Here is a 6,437-nt window from a genome sequence, read left to right on the forward strand (position 1 = left end):
TCAATTAGTGTAATTTATTGGCATAACGTGAGCATGATGTAGATCACTTGCTAATTAACCCAATTTGTAGAAAATAACATGTAAGTAGGTATTGACATTTACTTGTTGTAGCTTGTTTGCAGTTGGTTTGTAATAAATAAAATACTAAACTAGATTGCCCGTCATACCATTTTTATGAAACTCGTGAACAGTGTTGGTATCTGATGAATGAAAGCAAGTCGGATACCAAAACTGTTCACCGAATCATTTTATAAAAATGGTACGACATGCAAGCTCGTTTAGTATTCTATATTTATTACACTGCAGTGTAAGAGACACCCATGTGATATTTATCATCTCTTCACATTGTAGAATATACCTTATGAGAGGTCATAACCTTTGATCAGGTGATTGACCGTGTCATACAGTACAACTCGGCATAGATCTTTATGACCTCTGATCAGGTGATCGACTCAGCAGCATGACTGTGTCTCACAGTACAACTCCGCATAGATCTTCATACAAAAAGTGTGTATATAGTTCTTTTGATTCTTATTTTTAAAATCAGAAAAATATCTATGTCAATAATTTTGTTTAGCCTTGAACATGTTTATAATATTGTTTGTGTAAACTTCATTGATAGATGTGTGGCATAGGAATTATGCAAAGTTGCTAAGCGTTGTCATTTTCCCGTTCTTTAATCTGGTCATTTTCATGTCTTATTTAGTTATTTTAGAAGTCTTTCTTTGCAATTTTTGTTCACTGATGTGCGGTGTAATAAATAAAAAAACACAGACAAGGACATGGATAAAATTGTCCGAAATGCCAACAATGTCTGTGTTCGTTCCTTGATTTTGAACAAATTTGAAGTAGCTGTTGGTGAGATTATTCCAGAAACCAATTGTGATAAATGTACAAAAGAAGTTGTATGCAAACGTTCCAAATGCAATTGCTGCTGCTGCTGCATTACAAAGGTTCAGTTTGGAATTAAAAAATTACTTAAGTCGTAGAAATTATTGTTCTGGTTAAAGTCACAGACCCTGGTTTCAACCCGTAAAAATGGACACTAAGTTTGGTTACGTTACAAACCTGTAACACATTTGGATAACGTTACAGGAGAGTGAAACAGGAGTCTGTGACATTGAAATGGTGAAATACAGTTAAGATAGACTAAAACTTGACCCCATAACTGTTACTACTCAGACGCACGTGCGTTTTTATAACTATGAAAAATGCATTTTGTGGTATTTCACTAGTGTGGTGTTTTTGTGGTATTTCACTAGTGTGGTGTTTTTGTGGTATTTCACTAGTGTGGTGTTTTTGTGGTATTTCACTAGTGTGGTGTTTTTGTGGTATTTCACTAGTGTGGTGTTTTTGTGGTACTTCACCAGCTAATTCACTAGTGTGTTTCACGGACAGGGTACTGATGTATTTTAACTGTGCCACCTTTTGACATGTGTATTAAGTACATGGTGTATTGAGGTAACCGCTGTGCTTGGTGGACAAAGTGCTGGTGAATTGCGACTTTTAGTTATAATATCCACATACATGTGCGAACTCCATACAACAGGGGTTCAAAAATCCCATCGCCCGACGCCCGTGCCAAGTGGAATTTTCATGTCGGGCAAGTAATTATGTTAACTGCATATGCCCGATGACAAGTGATTAATGTAACACCTAAAACCTTTTTTAATTTTTTTTTACAAATATCGGTAAAACCTTTGCAAAGAGTTCCGATCATAGCTCTATAAGGAGAACTAACCCTAACCCTAAATACTGGAATGATCGAAACTCTTGCCAATGTGTTGACACACCAAAATGGAAAACAATGTGTTCAAAAGTTCGATAACAACTTTAGAGTTATTCCCCTTTTACTATCGACTAAGATCGATAATTTCCGCCACTAAACGTTCGATTGAATTCATACAAGTAATCAGTTCGATGATCTTCAAACTTAGAAATAACATCAAATACGCTTTACAGCTTATATAAAAATAAAGTATACATGCCTTGTGTGTGCAATCATAATGTTTAATCTTTGCAAACATGGTAAATGAGGTGGGATACAGTTTAAAATTGTCATATCAATTCAAATTAAATTAGACGTTAACGTGGTTCTGGAATCTGCTCTTTGCAAATGAACAGAGGCGTAAAGCAAGTTTATAATTTCCGAGTTCACTTGAACAGAGCCTAAATATTATGAACTGTATTCTTATAAAAGTTGCAAGACATTTTAGTTTAGATATAATAAACCTTGTAGCAGAACATACTTAATGGGGGTTTTTCAGTACTTTACAAATGTAAATCTACGTTCGTGTAAAATGAACGGGTAAGGTAAAGTTATATTTCATTAGCCCTACATCATAATTGTGACGGTGCGATGCCCTCTAAGCATACATGAATAATTTTTTTCTGCTTTATTAATAGTTTTTAACAAATAAATTATGCTGAATAAGTTAAAAATACAAGGCTGCAATCGATGTACACCCCCTCCCGGCTGTTGTTACCAAGCCTGCACTATTTAAAAACATTTGAAAAGTAACAGAGCCCATGTTTACTTTGAGCCCAGTCACGGCTGTTTGCGCGAGACTTTTCTCAGCTATTAACAGGGTGAAAACACCCCAGAGAAGTGTTTTGAGGCACAAAATGTTAAATAATATACACACAATAATGACACATGGGCCAAAATCCCTAAACATTTTTGAACCCATGCCAGCCATAAAAGAATGGCTCACGAGTGGAAAGGGATCTCACAACATCTACGGCCATACAAGTGGTCACTAAGGCATACATCGACACAATAATTATATTTAGATGAACAAGTGGACACTACCAAACAAATAACAAAGTTTAAATCAACAAATGAACACTATTTAATAAATAAAGTTTAAATCAACAAATAGAGAAGAGAGTTGATACTACTGGACAGACATATACATTAATTACTTCCTAGGTAAGTGTTGTAACCTATTGGCAAAATTCTTTATTTGTGCAGTTAAACCAATTACTTTCAAGATTATTACACTATTAAGCACTGTATTAAATTAAATAGGAGTAACACAATTGGTTGCCTTAACAAGTATGGGCAAGTGGAAAAATATATGGGGCAAGTGAATATCTGATAGGCACTTGCCCTGTGGCAAGTAATTTGTTTGAACATTTTTGAACCCCTGATACAAGTGTATGTATCTACCAGGTAATTAGTTGTCGAGGATTGTCTCGCAACTCTGTGCCAGTGACTTGAATTGGCATGTTATTAACAAATGTGCATACCATATTGAGTGCAGAACCAGAGTGTTCTGCCAACAAAGTACGAGTTAACTGTGATATTTTATTACCTCAAGTAAGCACCAAATCTCCAAGCATGTGACCAATACTATACGCGATTGTATTATGTGCACCATCAATAAGCTGAAGGAATGTTGTTATCCCGTTAGGAAAGTGCAGCTCGAACCTTTAATGAGGAATTATTTCTGTTTGACTTATGGAAAATACAAAGCATACATCAAATTTGGTATATCTTGTTCAAGTCTCTGGCCTCTTCGTGGTGAGCAAGGGGCAACAGTAATATTTAACATACTGGCAAACAAGAGAGAAATATGTTTGATTCCCCCCCCCCCCCCCCCCCCCCCCCCCCAACCCCCCCCCCCCGACTTCTTCAGAAGAAAACTGAGAAAAAGAGAGGTAAGTAATAGTTTAAAACTTAGTACTTATGTTGGATCGTAGTCATAATGGCCCCAGTACTAAATGGCCTTAACAATAATTGGTCAAAACGGCCCTAAAAAAGTCAAAATGGCCAAAGTGAAAAAGTCAAAATGGCCCTTAACAAAAGTCAAAATAGCCAAAGTGAAAAAGTCATAACGGCCCTTGAAAAAAGTCAAGACGGCCTTAGTGTCAAGAAAGATAACTGTGCAAAGACAGTTTTTATAGTACGGTCTCACTACACGGATATTATCTGCGTCTTATTTATGTTTGAATAAAAAAGAGTTTAAAATCTACATATGTGGTTAGTGTACTAGTACATCTGTATTAATATGTAGATTTTAAGTACAGGTAAGTTTTGGAGAAACATGAATAGTTATTATTATAACCATTCCAAACACATCTCCCGAGCCATTATACAAGTGACTGCGCCAAGCAAACCCCAACCCTACCTCAAAGCCCATTGAGCTTATAATGAACTTATAATGAGCTGTTGTGTGTGTATATTATTTTCATTATTATTTAAGAATTGAATGTTATATTTCTGACGTTCATGCGATGATAACACCAAAACAGTTTTATACACTGCCGTTCATACATAAATGTGTAGGCTAAAACGGTTTTGGTGTTTATTATTGCATGAACGTCAAAAATATAACGTTCATTTGTTATAATTCTTTTCAAATACAAGGTCAATTGGTGGTCTTAATTATATTAGTAAATTGGGGGACAGGCCCGTTGTGGCCCCCGGGTGAGCAGTGCCACTAGGAACTCGTTCAGACGATATGCACTCACCTGGAAAACCCAGATGGTCCACTAACCCTCCACCCCTTTCTGTGATTGAATTCAGTGTTGTTAAATAAAATGTTAATTGGTGGTCTTAATTACAATAGTATATTGTGTTGTGTAGGCTAATAAATTGTTACCAGTGATTCCGTTGTTTTGGTTGTTTTTATATATATGTTTATATAGGCTATATTGATTACTAATTATTACTAATGGGAATTAATTTAACGTGATAGTACCTATTGGCCGTTCTGACCATTTCTTTTGGCCGTTTTGACTTTTTCTTTGGCCGTTTTGACCATTTTCTTTGGCCGTTTTGACTTACATGTTCAGGGCCGTTTCATCATGGGGCCGTTTTGACTGCATACCCGTATGTTTTAGTTACATGTAGAGAAATTAATTAACTTTTATTTTAAAGTATTATTTTGCTGTTAAATGGAACACTGAAGGAAGAAGCAAGACACAACAGTAACATTTTAATTACTGTCAAATGAGAAAAATGTGTTTATTTGCTTTCATTTATATATATTCATTAGTATTTATTAAAAACAATTATTGACATTTAAAAAAAAATATCTGTAATTAAATTATATTTTTATTTTTATTTCATTTCTATTACTTAATTAATAAATGTTATTTTATTTTATTAACTTTATTTTATTTTATTAACTTTAATTTATTTAGTGTCTGTCCCCCCCCCCCTCTCTCTCTATCCCTCTCACACACACGCACATGCATATGTATACACATATTGTTTAATAAGTGCTTTATATACGAGTGTATAGCTTTAATTATGTATACAATAATACCATGTACAGCAATGATTCAAGGCCCCAACCTTGACCTTGCTTATGTTTCTGGGGACAATAATTTTTTTTTTTTTTTTTAAAACAAAAAAACTAAAACTTTAATTTATTTTATATAATTTTATTTTATTTTATTCCGTTCTGAGCAAAATTGCTTGGAACCACCGTCCAGATCTGCTATAGGCTTAATGTGTGCCAGGGCTGCACCATGTGTGTGTGTGTGTGTGTGTGTGTGTGTGTGTGTGTGGAGTTAAAGGAAGGGACAATTAAGGCATTTGACCTGGTATACATATTCAACAAAAATATAATGCACATTATTGCTTAAAGCCGCACACCCTAGTTCCATCCAGCGAAAATAAATTATAATTTGGTTAATCTACAAACCTGTAACACACTTAGATCACGTTTTTATCAAATGGAGTGAAAAAGCAGGTTTTATATCGATAAATACCATGGGAATCCCCATGTCCCAATTGCTTGAAATAATTTTGAAAGTTAGTATTCTGATGTCACCGGTAGATGTCGCTCGAAGCACAACAATGCCTACGTCACGACAAATATTACAGACTTGGGGTGCGTTCGTTTTACCTCTCCTGGACATGTTCCAACTGTTCTGTCCTGGTTGTATCCCCTCTCCAGATATCGTAAGACTGGTTTTAAGGCTGGTTTTAAGGGTTTGTAACGTTTTGTATTGAGACACTTACTTGTCTGAACTTTATTGTTACTGAAAATGTTCACGAACTGTGAAGAAAAATCTCACAAATGAACTACAACAAATCGGATGTTGATTGCGCGAACCGTGCACGAGAAAACAAACCGAACCAAAATGATAACGGTCACGTGATATACCAACGTCTGTGACATTGAAATGGAAATATCCACTCTAAAAATAGATTGGACCTTGCTTGCTTAACGTTTTTTTCTCGACAGCACGTCTTGTGAAAAAATGCAAAAAATGCATTTCGTGCTTTTACAAACATCAGGATTACCAAAAAGCACTTCAGGTGAATGGAAATGTGTATTCTAAATAATAAAATGTAAGTAAAGTGCAATTTTATTTGTGAAAAATGGGGTTTAATAGCAAAAAACAACGCTGTAATGGTTAACAAATAGCCGTAACTAGGGTGTGTCCCTTTAATATCAGCAAGTATAATCGTATAGTTA

Source organism: Gigantopelta aegis, chromosome 14 (genome assembly GCF_016097555.1).
Source record: "Gigantopelta aegis isolate Gae_Host chromosome 14, Gae_host_genome, whole genome shotgun sequence".
Classification (NCBI taxonomy): domain Eukaryota; kingdom Metazoa; phylum Mollusca; class Gastropoda; order Neomphalida; family Peltospiridae; genus Gigantopelta; species Gigantopelta aegis.